The sequence below is a fragment of the Halichoerus grypus genome, chromosome 9 (assembly GCF_964656455.1).
Source record: "Halichoerus grypus chromosome 9, mHalGry1.hap1.1, whole genome shotgun sequence".
Taxonomy (NCBI): Eukaryota; Metazoa; Chordata; class Mammalia; order Carnivora; family Phocidae; genus Halichoerus; species Halichoerus grypus.
The window spans coordinates 79,519,413-79,537,358 of NC_135720.1; positions in this window are offsets into that span (position 1 = coordinate 79,519,413).

Below are 17,946 nucleotides of genomic sequence, written 5' to 3' on the forward strand. Positions count from 1 at the left end.
GATAAAAATTCAATAGAGGATCTGGAATATATAATAGAAGAGACCCTTCAAAGAGAGAGGGGAGAGCAAGATAAAAAATAGGAAGAAAGAGAGCATTAATCTAGAATGTAACCATTAAACCAATAGGAATTTCTGAAACCAAAATAGAAAGGAAGGAACCATTAAAAAAATAAGAAACTAGTATTTTCCAAACTGAAGAACTTCAAAGCTCTAAGAAAATGCCTACCCATGGCCCAAACAATTTTTTAGAAAATTAAACTAAAAAAAATACCTATATTGAGACATACTGTTATACAATTTCAAATAATAATAAACCCTAAAAGCTTCCCAATAGAGAAGCAATGTCATACACAAAAGGTAAAAAAAAATGCCAATCTCATCAGAGTTTTCAAAAGCAACACCAGAAGCTAGAAAAAGACGAAGCTATGCTTTCAAAATTCTGAGTGAAAATGAGATTCAATATAGATCTCTTCCCCCATTTAAACTACCAGTGAGGGGCACCTGAGTGGCTCCGTTGGTTAAGCATCTGCCTTTGCCTCAGGTCATGATCTCAGGATCCTGGGATGGAGCCCCACATTGGGCTCTCTGCTCAGCATCAAGTCTGCTTCTCCCTCACCCTCTCCCTCTGTGATCTCTCTCACTCCCTCTCAAATAAATAAATAAAATTTTAAAAAATAAACTACCAGTGAAGTGAGTAAAGACATTTTTCAATATGTAAATCCTTATATATTTATCTCCCATGGGCTTTTTCTCAGTAAACTACAAGAAAAACATGTGCCACTAGGAAAGGACTAAACCAGGAATGAGAAAAACTAACACAGGAACAAAGTGGCAAAAATTCCCAAGACAACTGCCAAAAAAGGAAACCCTTTAGGCTGGAAGAAGAGGTCAGAGTTCCAGAAATATGCCTTTAGAAAGAAGTAATTGAACTGATAAATAATTTAATAGACTTGTCCAAATGGAAAATTGTATTGGGAAATATTTTAGAGAGAAGATGTGCAAATGGTTATTCTAATAAAATAATGAGGCAATTATTAAAAATATCACATAAGGAAGAAAATAAAATCATAGATACTATTTGGAACAGAAATAAATGATATTTAAACTCTTATAACAGTGACACTAAATACAGTTTTATCTAAAGATTTTTGTATAATTATATTGGAATAATATGGTTAGATGAAGAGGAGGCATGAGTTAAATACTCATGTGACATAAAATGAAAAAAAATAGATACTAAAATTGATTATTCAATTGAAAAAAATGAAAATTACATAGTAGTATAGGATTATCACTTACAACTATAATGGTAAATACCAAGGAACCATCTAACAGGATAGAAGATGTTTGCTTCTGGAAGGATGTGGTGAGGGGTAGTACTGGTTGGTGACGAGGTATTACTTATTATTATAATGTCTACAGTACAAAATGATTTTTTTAATTAAAAAAATTAAATTTAATGGCTTTTCCTTCTGCTTTAAAGTGGCCACTCTTATACCAATAACTGATAAGGAAGATATACATCAAAGATCTTGGGCACTCAGCTAAAACACTCAAAAAAGCAAATCAATGGGCAGAAGACATGAACAGACATTTTTCCAAAGAAGACATCCAAATGGCCAAGAGACACATGAAAAAGTGTTCATTATCACTCGGCATCAGGGAAATCCAAATCAAAACCTCAATGAGATACCACCTCACACCAGTCAGAATGGCTAAAATTAACAAGTCAGGAAATGACAGATGTTGGCAGGGATGCGGAGAAAGGGGAACCCTCCTACACTGTTGGTGGGAATGCAAGCTGGTGCAGCCACTCTGGAAAACAGTATGGAGGTTCCTCAGAAAGTTGAAAATAGAGCTACCATATGATCCAGCAATTGCACTACTGGGTATTTACCCCAAAGATACAAAAGTAGGGACCCGAAAGGCTACGTGCACCCCGATGTTTATAGCAGCAATGTCCACAATAGCCAAACTGTGGAAAGAGCCAAGATGTCCATCAACAGATGAATGGGTAAAGAAGATGTGGTATATATATACAATGGAATATTATGCAGCCATCAAAAGGAATAAGATCTTGCCATTTGCAACGACGTGGATGGAACTGGAGGGTATTATGCTGAGCGAAATAAGTCAAACAGAGAAAGACATGTATCATATGACCTCACTGATATGAGGAATTCTTAATCTCAGGAAACAAACTGAGGGTTGCTGGAGTGGGGGGTGGGGTGGGAGGGATGGGGTGACTGGGTGATGGACACTGGGGAGGGTATGTGTTCTGGTAAGCGCTGTGAATTGTGCAAGACTGTTGAATCTCAGATCTGTACCTCTGAAACAAATAATGCAATATATGTTAAGAAAGAAAAAAAGAAGAAGAAGAATGTAGCAGGAGGGGAAGAATGAAGGGGGGGAAATCGGAGGGGGAGAAGAAACATGAGAGACAATGGACTCTGAAAAACAAACTGAGGGTTCTAGAGGGGAGGGGGTTGGGAGGATGGGTTAGCCTGGTGATGGGTATTGAGGAGGGCACGTTCTGCATGGAGCACTGGGTGTTATGCACAAACAATGAATCATGGAACACTATATCTAAAACTAATGATGTAATGTATGGGGATTAACATAACAATAAAAAAATTAAAAAAAAAAAAAAGCAAATCATTCAGCACCCATTACATAACTACCTAATGTGATCAATGCTAGTGGTCAGCTCTCAAACCAATATTATACTAACTTGGATAGTTACTGTGTGTAAGTAGAAGTCTCTAAGAACTTAACTAAATAGGGGCACCTGGGTGGCTCAGTCGTTAAGTGTCTGCCTTTGGCTCAGGTCATGATCCCAGGGTCCTGGGATCGAGCCCCGATCGGGCTCCCTGTTCAGCAGGAAGCCTGCTTCTCCCTCTCCCACTCCCCCTGCTTGTGTTCCCTCTCTCGCTGTGTCTCTCTCTGTCAAATAAATAAAATCTTTAAAAAAAAAAAGAACTTAACTAAATAGACATAACAAATCCCACTGAAATTTAGTCATTTAAAATATATAAAATATTATATGAATATTACAATTTCATAATTAAAATAGAAAATGTCTCTGCCTCTTGTCAGATTAACTATTTGTAACTTTAATGTTTCATTTACATAATATTTACATATATTTTATGACCTTAAGGAAGCATAAAGAAAAAAAAATGTTTAGCCTTTCCACCCAAATGCAAATTTGACTTGGAAAGACACTGTTTTCCCCATAAACAGTTTAACAACACACTTTGCCTGTCATGCATACAATGCAGATACTGTGAACTAATGGTTCGGAATAGTAATTCTAATATCCATCTGTTAGTGTGTTAGCAGAAAACAAATCTCAAAACGTTCTGGCTCTATTTTAGATGATGAAAAATTGAAGCTTGGAACAAATTTTGAAAATAATTTAATGGTTTAATATCTTGTGCATCAGAATAGCCAAAGAAGCTTTTAATTGATTCTTAAGAAAAATACTTTAATTTTGCTTCATTGAACACCTAAACTTAAAATGATAATAAAAATCTATGAGTATGTGGTCTTGACAAATAAATTTACTTAGTTGAGCATATTCATTCAGATTGAGGCACTAACGGTTTTTAGATTAGTCCAAATTTTTTTTCTATGAAATCCATGAGAGAACATTTTAGTGCTGTTAAAAGCTAGATTCTAATAGCTGTGGTTGAACTGGCAGTAAAATGAAAAGCTTCCATATCCCTTTCTAACTCACTCTCCAAAGGCAATAGCCCATGGTGAATATGGTTTATTGTATCAATAATGACCAAACTGCAGACAACTGAAATGTCTTTTGATATGGACTACATTTCAACTCAGTTATTCTCTAAGTATTTTTTTTTTAGGGTTTGTATCAAGATGAGAAAAAAAAGTCATATGCTTTACATATTTCACTGAATCCAGCTAAAAGTTAAGCAAAATTCTTCCCTCTTATTCATCATAAGAGCTTAACTGCTATTTGGTCCCCAGGGGGCATATAAAGTCAAAGATAATTTTTAGCAATGACATAGTTTATAATTTTGATTACAGAAAGGCAATTGCATTATTCCATCTCCTCTGTTTCTCCAGGGAAGAATATAATCACTATTTTGCATTAAAAAAATAACACCAGTACCTTCCTATCAGCAATTTATGTGGAAGTCGATATCTCTCTCTCTTTTTTTCATTCAAGATTTTTTTGTATTTAGAGAGAGAGGGAGGGAGCACAAGAGCAGGGGGAGGGGCAAAGGGAGAGGGAGAGAATCTCAGACTCTGTGCTGAAGCACGGGGCCGAAGCAGCATTGGATCTCACGACCCTGAGATCATGAACTGAGCCGAAATCAGGAGTTGGACGCTTAGCCAATTGAGCCACCCATGCACCCCAAGTGTCTCTTTTTAAAAACTATTCTGAACTCTGTGTCAACCCATTTTAACACTGATTTGCTTGGCTTCTACTATATGAAAATGGATTATCAATAATAAATATTCATAATTATTAATATGAGTCATCTGAATTGGATAAATTTGGATTGGCATTATAATTCTTAGCTTTCTGAGTTAGCTACTAATAAGTTAGGAAATGTAATACATGCACAGCTCAGTTTTCTGTTCCTATAATCAATCTTTATCTGATGGAAGCTGTGAATGATGTTCTGGGAAATACAGCAGAAAATTTGTCTGTGTTTTGTAACAAATTTGGTCAATTTTAATCACTCATTATGTACTGGGAAGTTCTATAGATAATATAGTCACTTTTGTAGGACTACTACTATTTAGCTATGGTAAAAAATATTTTAAAATTACCACCTTATCAGTCACTCTCTAAGAACAACCTTAACTAAAAACTGCAATCATGGCTTTTTAAAATTGTTGTTAACTAGATCTTTAAAATATTACATCTAAAAATAATATTAACAAAATATCAAATTTATCGGTATACTCTTTACATTCAAATGCATTAACCTGAAATAAACGGCACTTGGATTGGGAGCTGAAAAATTCACTTGTAGCTAGAATATCATCAATTCAGGATCATGAACCTGAGTCCTGAGAACTGACAACTAAATTTATATTCCTTTGTAAATTAGCTTATATGTATATTTTTAATAAAATCTACTGGTTTCATGTTAAATTCATCAATGCTTTTGAGAAATAGTCAATGGAAATAAAAACCTAAAATAAATACTTACCAATTTTAAAACAAACTTCTGAAAAAACTTAGGCTTTTATTTGCATTGACTATTTCTCAAAAGTGTTTAAAACAAACTTCTGAAAGAAATTCTGATTTTAAAATATATCTCATCTCTGTCATCATTGTCTCCAGAACTTTGCTCTCAATGGTCTCCATTTTCTGTACATTTATGTGATAGGTTATAACACAACCATATTCTTCATTCTCTGTATCTACAGCCTTTGAAGGCTTTAACTCTCTACCTCTTGAATCTGAGCTGGCTTTGTGGCTTGGTTTGGTAAATAAAAAGAAGCAAAAGTAATAATTTTACCAGTCCCACAACTAGATCTCCAGAGGCCCTGCATGCTTCCTTTTCTGTTACAACTCTGCTCAGCCACCATATGAAGAAGCCTGAACCAGTCTGTTAGATGATAAGAGACTGCCTGGGTAAGCTAGAGTTGAGGCAACCCAGTTGTCCTAACCAAGGCCCTCGACATATGAGAAAGCCCAGCCAACATCAGCAAAGTGGCCCACCTAAGGATGCATGAGGGAGCCCAGCCAAGAAGAACTGCCCAGCTGAATCCAGACTGGACTGACATCCAGGAAAGTCAGGAGCTAAATAAATGATTGTTAATTTAAGCCACTAAGTTTTGCAGTTGTTTATTACATTGCAGTAGGTAATTAATGCAGTTAGACATTGCAAAGCTGAATAGATTTGGTCTATGAATTCATATATCATTATGAAATGTCATTCTCTGACATATGTCTTTAAGAATGATTCCTGTGTAAAACATCAATAAGATATGTGTCTTCTCTTGTCATTATCTAGAATTATGCATACTACAGAATGCTGTAGTTGTTTTACTGAAACCCAGAGGGGCATTCTCCTTCTATTACTCACTCATTCTCTTTCCTTTTCATTTTTGTCTATTTTTCCTCTTTTTCCCCACTCATAACAGAACATAGCCAACTCATGGCTCAAACTAACAATAGAGATAGTTTACTCCTTCCAATAGCAAGTTAGGTTATTTACTGACTTATATAGAAATCTGTCAGAATACTAATTTCCAGACTTTCTCTCCATCATTTGGTGCAAGAGTTTAACAATGTGCCATTTTCTCTATTCTGCCTTCTGTTGTTCATTAGGAATTTAATAAAATGTTAAGAAATGATGATCGAAAGTTCCAATGGCTTTCTATTATTTTCATTTAATAAAGCAATCTGAATGGAACAGAGATTGTCACTCTTAACTTCAAATAGTTTTTCAGCAATTTCTGTATAATTCTATTGCCTGAATGTACTAGACCTCTCAAGAACTATTTACTTCTTTGACACATATCTTAGAACACATACTTTCCTAGTTAATCTGTGTTTTTCTATTGAATTTTTAAACATTTAGTTACATCAATAAGCTATTATAAAAAGTGGAATCTCCAAAATAGTATGCAATTTAAGATTATATTATGACTTCAATCATACTATTACATGTTTATTTTCTTTATATATATATATCAATTATTTGAGGAATCAAACTGACTTTTCCTAGCCATGATTTGCAACATTAGTTTACTAAATTTAACTAAATCATAGGATTTAAATAATGGATGGCTGGCCTAGTCCAATTATACTAAATTATCTGCTGTGAGTCACAATTTACAAGAAGAAGAACTCGTATTTGAATACGTTAATTTACCTAACAAAAAATTTTGAGCACATAGTTTACTGGGGATACAAAGACAGAGTTATATTTTTTCTTTGAGATGCTCACCATGTGGAAGAAGAGACAATACACATAAACAGAAAAATTCTATGTCATGGTATAAGGAGATGGAATAAAGTTGAGCAAGAATAAAGAGAGTGGAGTAATTCTTCCTGAAAAAGTTGGTAAATCTTCACAAAAGAAGATACTTTAGAATGGATTAATTCTTTGATTTGTCAGCTATGAAGAAGAGAAAAAAAGGCACAGATTCACAGGCAGAGTAACTATTTTAATCACCTTCTATTCACTCCATTGGTGAAGGTGTTCTCATCCTAGAATTACAGGAATGGCTGAACACAAGAAACCCAATACTGGACAAATAAGATCAACAGGAGTTATTAGCCAGGATGACACTGTGTCACACAGGGCCCCAGAGGTATTGCACTCGGGAACAGGGTGAGCAACGGGGGGCTGTGGGAGGCAGGCTTTAGGTATCAAGAAGAGGAGGTATTCCCCAGGGTTCCCACAGGACAGTATCACTGACTTGTTTGGATAACTTCATGGCTCTCAGGAAAGTGAAACTCACTACTCAGGGATAAGCCAAACTATGTCTAGACCCTTGATAAATTGGCTAGAGAACCTTATCTGTGGGAACAAAATAAGGAGGGAAACTTCACAGGTAGGTCATTAGAGACCCTCCTAATTTTACCAGATGTCAAAGCAGCACATAATTTTGAGTCTTTAAGTCTTACATGACAGGAATAGAATGTGAAAGCAATAAAATTCTGAATGTCCTCCACGTTTTATAAAAATGGTGAGAAGTCCTGTGTTAGGACATGGATGGGTAGAAGGTGACAAAGATGGAGTTCTGCACATATATTTGGTATCTCTAGCAGGCAAGTATTTATCCCCTTAGCAAAAAACTAAAACAATGTGTTTATTTTAAAAAGAAAGAAACTGAATAGGAGAACCATGCATTTTGCCTTAGCAAATGCCCACAATCTAATATTTGAGATTTTCTTAGACCAGTCTCTCAGCAACTCATCACAAAGGAAAGCCTGTAGGAGACAGACACCTGACAGCATCTCTACTAAAATAATTTTGAATTACAAATGCACATGCAAGAAATATCAAACACTAAAGATAAGTCATACTATAAATGAAAAAGATTAAAATAAAACAAAAATACAAAAAAAAAAAAAAAAAAGACAGCAGACCCAATAATGACAATCCACGGAATAGGAAATAACTATTTAAAAAGGTCTCACAATCTCTTATGAGAAATTCTAGAATATATACACAAAAACAAAGACAAGATGTAGGAAGTATTTCAGAAAACAAGAAAGAACTCAAAGAAATATAAATATTACTGCCAAATAAAAATGTAATTTAAATGTTAAAACATAAAATCAAGAAAGATCAAGAAATGGAAAATACAAGAAAAAAAGGATTTGCCAAAGATGAACAGGCCCAACCGAGGAGTCCAACATCAAAGTAATAATGTCAGAATGAGAATACTGAAGGGAGAAATTTTCAACAAAATAATACAAAAGAATATCCTAGAACTGAAGTTGCATATGAGTCTTTAGATTAGAAATGCCCACTGTATGACTTGTAAATTAAATAAGGAAAATCAAGACATCAGGACTGATTTCATTTCCTTTGGATATATATCTAGAATTGTGATTGCTGGATCATATGGTCTATTTTTAATTTCTGGAGGAACCTCCATGCTGTTTTCCACAATGGCTATTCCAATTTGCATTCCCACCAAGTGCACACAAGAATTCCCTTTTTGCTACATCCTCACCAACACTTGATATCTCTTGTCTTTATTATAACCATTCTAACAGGTATGAGGTGATATCTCATTGTGGTTTTGATTTGCATTTTCATGACAATTAGTGATGCTGAATACCTTTCTATACAACTATTGACCATTTGTATGTCTCCTTTGGAGAAACGTCTATTCAGATTCTTTGCCCATTTTTAATTGAGTTATAGGAGAGTTCCTTATACATTTAGGATATTAACCTCTTAGAGATACGGTTAGCTAATATTTTCTACCATTCTTTAGGTTGTCTTTTCATTTTCCTGTTTCTTGTGCAGAAGCTTTTTTGTTTGATGTACTATAATATTACATTGGTCGACATGTCTGTTTTTATGCCATTACCACATTGATTATTACAGCTTTGTCATATAATTTGAAATCAGAACTGTTCTTCCAGCTTTGTTCTTCTTGCACAAGGTTGTTTTGGCTATTAGAGATCTTTTGTGGTTCCATATGAAGTTTTGGATTGTTTTTTCTGAGGGGAAAAAAAATGCCATTGGAATTTTGATAGGGATTGAATATTCAGTAACCCCAAAACTAAACTGGAAAGTTAGCCACAAGCAATAATCCTTATATAAAGTAACAAGATACAAGAAGCGAGGAACAAGTTAGTTTATATGTATTCCATATAATAAACAAGGAAGGCAATAAGTATAGCTGTAGCAATCTCATTTCCATAACCATAAGGCTGTGGTTGATATAACTTCTTTCTTCCATGACACATTCCATGTTTTCTTGGCAGTAAGCCAACACTTTAGTTAGTTGGAATTCTTTACCTGGTCATCCCTAAAGGTTCTGAAACCTTGGTAGTCATTTTAGGTTATTGTACTTCCCACTGATTTTTTTTAAAGATTTATTTATTTATTTTGGGGGAGGGGAAGGCAGAGGGAGAGAATCTTAAGGCAGACTCCCCACTGAGCAAGGAGCTGGATGCAGGGCTTGATCCCATAACCCATGGGATCAAGACTTGAGCCGAAACCAAGAGTCAAATGCTTAACTGACTGAACCACTCAGGTACCCCCCCATTGATTTTTATTAATGGATATGGCACCTCAGAGGATCCCCTGGGTTCCAGACATTCTCCTCCCTGCCCAGTTGTGTAGCAACAACATGATTTCCCTTGATAACTTGGACCAAACACCTCAGCTAATATTGTAATTCCCTAAAGTAGTCAGGTATCAGTCCCAACTTCAATTTAAAGGAACATTGTATATCCTCTGGTGGAAGTCTTTTTTTTTTTTTTTTTAATCTTGGGACTAAGATCTCTAAATTAGCAAAGTTCAAAGTTGCAGGGATGCAGTAAAAGTTCCATAAGTAGGTCATTAAGTATAATAGTGAAAGTCACCCCCATTTCAACCCTGGGAAAGGAGTAAAGCAGTTGGCTTTTGATCAATTTCTCTGTTGATTACAGGAATCAAAGAGGAAGACCTTGGGGGAAAGAAAGACAGGGAATGTGGTCTAATTATAACCTGATTTCTGGTTCTCCTAGTAAATAAGCTAATGAAATTGGCTAGGAAGAGAATCTTTATCTGAGGGATATTTTTACCAGGATATCCTTATCTCTGGTTTAGAATTGGTTATGGTACACCAAGCTATGAATTAATGAGTCATGGATTGGCTGAAAATGACACATAAGCCTTAGCACAACATGGGGTGGAAAATGGAGATATTACATACCTTAAACCCTCTCTGCTGTGTTATATGAACCGCTAACTTCATTGGAAACATCATCTATTTCTCTAGGCCAGAAAGAGTATACCTAATGCTAGAAAGTATGACCTGGGGAACCACACAGGATATAACAGACTTCTGCAACACCTGTGACTTTTGATTGCTTGTAACCTTAAAATTATTAGTAAAGCATGTTACTGGGTAAGATCTCTGATTATTATAAGTCTGATTTGATAATTCAGTCCTTTATGTTCACTCTCCTTGGTTCTTGAACCCATGTATTATGGCCAGGGGAGAAATAACACCATATGTTGGTCACTAATTCAAAGATTATCTATAATCAACTCAGAGATCTACATAAACAAATTTGTTTTCAAGGTGGAAAGCTATTTATAGACATTTTCTAAATGAAATAGGATTAAATTTATAATATATTAAACTGGAAGATGCTGGATAAACTAGTAAAACTCAATTCTCATCCTATTTCCCTGAAATTAATGTTAAAAAAAGTAGGAGAGCACAATATGTCTTACGAGCAGGTAGAGTAACTGACAGCAAGTGCTATGCCCTAGGACTTGACTCTGCTCAAATCCTCTGGGATTATTTTATACCAGCCTGTCTAAAAATGAAGACCCTGGGATTACTGAAGCAAAACCAAATGGCAGGCATATAGATTTTGATAAATGGTCACCTGTCACCCATCAATTCTTTCCAGAAGCAATACATGGGTTAGGTCAAGAGTCTGTTGATATGTTCAAGTATCCCTCAGGGTAAAACCTGTTTCTTATTAATGAATGGATAGCTCACCGGAGTCATGAATAAACTGACTGATTTGGTAATCATATCATATATGAACATGAAGAGCTATGGTTTAATCAGATCTAGTGATTCTTTAAAAAAATAATTAGTTAAGCTTCCACTGAAAAATATTCACACACAAAAAAATGTTCTTAGTGTTGTATTTGGTTAACCATAGTAATACATATCAAAACTGACCTCTGTTTTTCTCAGGCAGGAGCTTTTACCTACACTACACATATCTGAATGGGAGAAAGGTAGAGGAAAATTGTGTTACAAAAAGTGGTGTAGCAGGACAAGAGATTTGTCAAATTGAAGTCGACGTTGTTCATAGACCTTGATTATCTATCTCTGTACTAATACCCAGGGATCCATGTGTAGAAAATGAATCAACAGTGCTTATATTGTCACTGATTCTATTGTCAAATCCATTGCTAGGAAGTACAGTTCTCTATAATATAAAGAAGAAAACATCACAGGATCTGAGTCTGTCTTAGTCAAAGTATAGGACAAGAAACAAGTCTTTGTGCTTCAAAGAAAGAGTAGGTTTAGTCAGGAAATTAGGTAACTAAACATTGTTGGAAGAGCCTAAGGAGCAGATTCTAGGCTAGACCTGTTGAATGACTACCAGAACAATATGGAACTGATGCCCCAAAGCCACCACCACACAGAAATTGAAACCAAGAACCCACAATGTCAGCCATGAACACATACACAGAAGAAAAAAAATGAAACTTAAAACTAGGCTCCAGAGGTTAGAAGTGCAAGCAAGGACCCTCATCACTGCTACCATGGCTTCTTGATACACTGAAATCTGGAGGCAGGCACTGTGTTATTTACAGGCCAGCCATAGGTTTCTAGGGACTTCCAGACAGCAGTAAAGACAAGGACATCAGGCATGTGATCGCCACCTCATGTCTGCCTTCCAAATACCATGAATGCATCTAAAGGGCAGAAACCAATGCACAAAAAGAAACCTAGTTGCAAAAAAAAAAGTGGGAAAGGTAGTTTTCAGCTTTCTAACTTTTCCAACTAATAGAACATAGAATGATGATTGAGTCAGACAATCCAAAGTGACCAAAAAATAAGCTAGAGTGTTAGGAATTTGGTGTATAAAAGAAGGAAAAATAAGCACCTCATCTTATCTACAAAGAAAACTTATAACCTTATCATGTATCTGATAATCCAACTTACAGGTTCACAGGCAGCATCGCTGCCTCACAACCTCAATAAACAGATACACAGAAAATAAAACCAGAATAAACAGAAAAAAATAGATCAACTATTTCATCTGCCTGAATACCCTGTCACACTGCTTACCCTGGGAGAAGTTCATCTTCATCACAGAGATAAAGACTTAAACTATATGATATGGTTTAGCACCTTTCATACTACTACTCTACTAACCAATGCAGTAGTTTATGTGCTTCTAGCAAACTTATTATCTCTACAAAGTTGTTAATATCTGCTGTTTCTATACATATGTCTTTTTCATTAGTCATACTGTTTTTGTCTTTTGTTTTTTGATTAATCTTATCAGAAGATATTTTATTAGAATTTTAAAAAAATTAGTCTTAGCTTTGATGATCCTCACTAGGATATCTTTGTTTTCCATTTATTAATTTCTTTTTTTATATTTAAGATTCCTTCTCCTTATTTTGGGGGGAATTTGTTCTATTCTTCCTTTCCTAAGTTCTTAAACTGGTTTCCTAGCCGTTTTTCAGTCTCATTTCCTTCCGAACAGGAAAGTAATATGATATTATTAATATAAGACTTTAATTCTATAAGTAGTGCCTTTATATTTGCTTTCATAAGTAGCATTTCATTTTCATTATTTTTCAATATTAAGTATTTTCTAATGTCTCTTTTTATTTGTCCTTGAATTATGCCTTTTTGGTATTTGAAAATACAATTCTAAGACAATTTTTGTAATTGATTTCTAATGTACATAATTTTTCCATTTCTATAGCTTAAAAAATGGTAGTGTATTAGTGATTTAATATGATTCAATCTGTCATTGTATTTTGGTCAAACAATGTGACTGTATAATACCTACATTTTTTAATTAGTTTAGATTACTTTATAGACTAGTATGTGATCAATTTTTATACAATTTTTATAAAATTTGTAAAGCATATTTATTCTTCAATTTTGGAGTACATGGTTCTATATGTGCTCCTTAGATCAAACCAGTTTATGGAGCTATTTAAATCATCTTAAATCCTTCATTTTATAATTTGATCTAGTTCTTTCTAAGAGAAGTGTGTTACAATCTCCCATTATGATGATGGTACTTTCTATTTCTCTTTGAAGTTATGTCAATTTTTGCTTTACATATTTTACAGCTATATCATTGGGCATATGTAAATTAAAAGTACCTTCAAGGGTGTATCGAATCTTCTGAAAAAATACAAGGGTGTATTGTGTACCTTCAATACACAAGGGTGTATTGAATCTTCTGAAAAAAATACAGTGCCCCTCTTTTTCCCTTTTAAGGTTTTGCCCTAAAATCTATTTCATAAAGTGTTAGTATGATTACAACAGTTTTCTTTAGTTGATTTATACTTGATCTAGGTTTTTCCCTCCTTTTATGTTCAGCCAGCCTTTCACCTCCCTTATGTTTCAGCTATGTCTCTTATAGAAAGAAGCTTGATTGATTTTTGATACAAAGTATCTTCATTTACAATGATTATGATTATTTCTACATTTGTATTCCCTTCTATTATCTAATTTTATTTCAATTTGTCCCATTTTTCCTTTATTCTCTAACAACCTTCTTGCCTTACTTGATTGACTTTTGCTTTCTCACATTCCATTATTCTATTTTCTGTTAGTGACTATCCAAGATATTTTTATAGACATATTGAACTCTGAGTAAAGTTCAGTGATAATCAGTGTCTCTGTCCTCTTCCAGAAAAAATATAGGAAGGTTAAAATGTTTAAGCAAATATCACTATACTCCCAATTTATATGCTCTTTTATAGGATTTCAATTCTAGCTTGATGTAAACGATACAAACTAGATATGTGTATTATTTTATATAAAGTAATGTTTATTCAACTTGCTCACCAATTTGCATTTTATTTGCTGACATTTCCTTTTTGTATCCCAGACCTATTTTCTGTGGCCATTTTTCTTTTACCCTGTTAAGATGTCAAAGTTCTTGGGGCACCTGCGTGGCTCGGTTGTTAAGTGTCTGCCTTTGGCTCAGGTCATGATCCCAGGGTCCTGGGATCGAGCCCCATGTCGGCTCCCTGCTTGCGGGAAGCCTGCTTCTCCCTCTCCCACTCCCCCTGCTTGTGTTCCCTCTCTAGCTGTGTCTCTCTCTGTCAAATAAATAAATAAAATCTTTAAAAAAAAAAAAAGATGTCAAAGTTCTTTTAGTGAGATGAACTTTGTGGGTGTTGGTAATGAACACTTTCAATATCTGTTATCTGACAGTGCCTTTATTCCACTGTCTTTACTGAAAGGTAGTCTTTCTGAATTTACATTTATGACTAATTGCCTTCTCTCAGCACATGAAAAAGTTATCACATTGCCTTTCAGCTTCCACCGTGGTTTAGACATTAACGGTCAATATTTAGGTAATCAATCTTTTTTCTCTGGTTGGTTTTAAAATCTTCCCTTTGTCTCCTGGATTCTTCAGTTTTACTACAGCTTGTTTGGGTGTGTTTATTTTTGGTTTTGTTCCCCTGCCCCCACGACCCTATTTGGGATGTGTGGGGGTTTCTGAATCTGAGAATTTGTGTCTTTAGTAAATTCTGGGTGAAAAAAATTCAGTTATCTCACATAATGCCAGATCTCTACCTCTTCTGATCTTTTTTTTTAATTTTTTTTTTTTTTAATTTTTAGAGAGAGAGAGAGATCATTTGCTTGGGGGGGGTGCAGAAGGAGAGAGAGGGGGAGAATCTTAAGCAGGCTCCATGCACAGGGCAGAGCCTGACGTAGAGTCCGTTTCAGGGCTTGATCTCACAACCCTGAGATAATGACCTGAGCCAAAATCAAAAGTCAGATGCTTACCTGACTGAGCCACCCAGGCACCCCCTTACGATCTCTTTTTAGATATAGACTGGCTGCCTGCCTCTAATATTTATGTGCCCTAATCTCACTTCCACTTTTACCATTCCTTTCTTTTAGCTTTATTTTAAACAATTTCCTGTGCTCTATCTTTATTTTAATTATAACTTTAATTCTGTAATAAGTTGCTTTTCTTTCCATTACTATACTGTTTTGATTTCTAGAAATTCTATTAATTTCTGGTCATACTTCCAATTCTGTCTTTTATTCTCTCAACATGGCACTCTCTAATCTCTGCAGGGGTCTGACTCTGTGGCTTGTGATTTCTGCTGAATCTTGCTCATGGTGGATTATTTCTTCACACAACAATATACCATATTTTATTTACCTTTTCTCTTTTGATGAACAGTTAATTTGTTTTCAATTCATCTCTGTTGATATCTCCTTGGGCAGATGTGCTAATCTCATTTGCAGTTACCTAAGAATTGTAACTGCTGTTCATAGGGTCCACATTTTCAGTTCATAGTCCCTAAAATGGCTACATCCATCTCATTCCCACCAGCAGTGTGGGATAATAGATGTTTTCCAGAAAACCTCATCAATACCTGATATTGTCAGAATTTTACACTTTTTGTCAATTCTGTGGGTTACAAAATAACTACATAGCTATTTTTAAGTCTGTATTGCCCTAAGTTACAATAGTATTCCAGATCTTTTCAAATAGTTATGGCCATAATTTGTTGTATCTTTTGTCATTTTCTCTAGAAAACAAGTAATGTTTGTTATTAGCTGAACCGCATATTGTTTTGTAGTGAAGTTTACAGTATAAATATAGTTAGCATTGTTGATTGGAAAGAGATCTCTATGCCTTATGTTCCAGACATGGAGATAGCAATGTTGCAATGTTTTTACTTTGTACACAATCAATAGTAAGAATTTGTTTGCAAAGAAACAGTCTCAACTCTGTCTCTTCCAAAATCTCTACTCCTTATAACCATTCTGTTTCTGAAGTAGTACCTGGGAATAATATCACAGTAGGTGTCAGGAAAAATAATTTGCACACATATGCTTCTTGAGTGCTGTGTGAAAAACAAGATTCTATATATAATAAATAAGATTTCATTTTCAAAAAGTTATATAATGATTTGAGGAAAGAGAAATGGACTTCAGATGTTTGTTAGTTTTTACCTATTTTCTCTTTTTAGAAACAAAAGTTAATATCCTGAATTTTAGGCATCAAGGAACCATGTATCTTGCTAATGCATATTATAAGATGTTAAAGTGCAAATACCAAAACTCAAGGTATTATGTGTCTCCAGTATTACATCAGATTCTTCAAACGGATATTATAATTGTTTCAAAGATTTTGGGAAAGAACAAGAAATAGTCCCAAAGCAACAATCAGCTAGTCCTACATCAATTAACATAGCCACCCTAATTAGCTCTAGTATGAACTGTCAGGACTATTTTCACGCTGATTACTGAGAGATATCTGATTACTCTAAATGCCCGCACACTTTCAATGACCATAGTCACTTTGAGAAAACGTACTTCAATAGAACCCAAGAATTATAAGTATTAAAAACATCAGAGAAATTATGTGAGGGCTCTCATTGCCTGACAAACTAAAATTATAAATGAACAGAGTTATTCATTATGACATTTAGTAAAACTAAAGGCTTTTATTAGCTATAATCTGGTTTGAATTCATTTCTGTAACCAGCAAATAAACATTAACAAATTTATTAATCAAGGGACTTCTTATAGGTCTATTGTTAAGGGTAATTATTTGCTAGCTTAAATGCAACTGCTTTGACGACTACTATTATTATGCTAATATATTTAGTAGGGCTGGATATCTGCCAGATATATTAGAAATACACAATTTTGTAGATGCTTTTGAAATTAAAAAACATTAGCCCTTATTGATAAGCAATAATAGTTGTAATAAACAAAGGAGACTCAGTTCAAAAAATAAATTATTATATTTGATGAATAGGTAAAATCAAATTTCTAATGAATTTTTTAAAAAGTTGTTAACCCATGTATGCTCCTTAGTCATAGTTACTGAATTCCCATTTATTTGATTAGCTGTAGAAAATCCACCGATGTTTTGGTGAATGTGAATAACCTACTAACCTGTGACATGTAGCAAATACCTGTGTCCCAAAGCTGTGTTGCTGAAGACGGCATTCAGGAAACACTGTTGCTAGGTAACAGACTGCCCTCCTGCCTGCAGCCAGCCATTTTTAAAGAGCCAATGTAAGACTATTAAAAAGTATGTCAAGAATGTAAAATAAATAACCAATATTCAATCATTCTACAAAAATGAAACCATGATATGATAAACAGCTGAATCAAGAAGACAGACCAAATTTGCAGGTACTATTTAAGAAGCATTTTTAAACAATCTCTGATTTGATTCTCATAACATCAGGCAACAAGGCAGATATGTGGCTATGATTCGTATCCTACAAATGAAGAAACCGGCCCAGAGAAGCCACACACCTATCAGACTACAGGCACACAATTCAATCTCAGGTCTTTGGTACGTAAGTCCTGTTCTTTCTTTCTATAACTCATTTCTCAAGCATATGATTTTTATGGGAAGACAAGCAGGTATTTCAAAATGGCAGTTCCATCATCACTGGCAAGTCCAGTTTGACATGGAAAGAGACTAGAAAAAAGCCTCACCAGACACTGATTCAAATGTAAGAAGTAACAGGTGAACAAGAACCCAAACCACAGAATAATCAC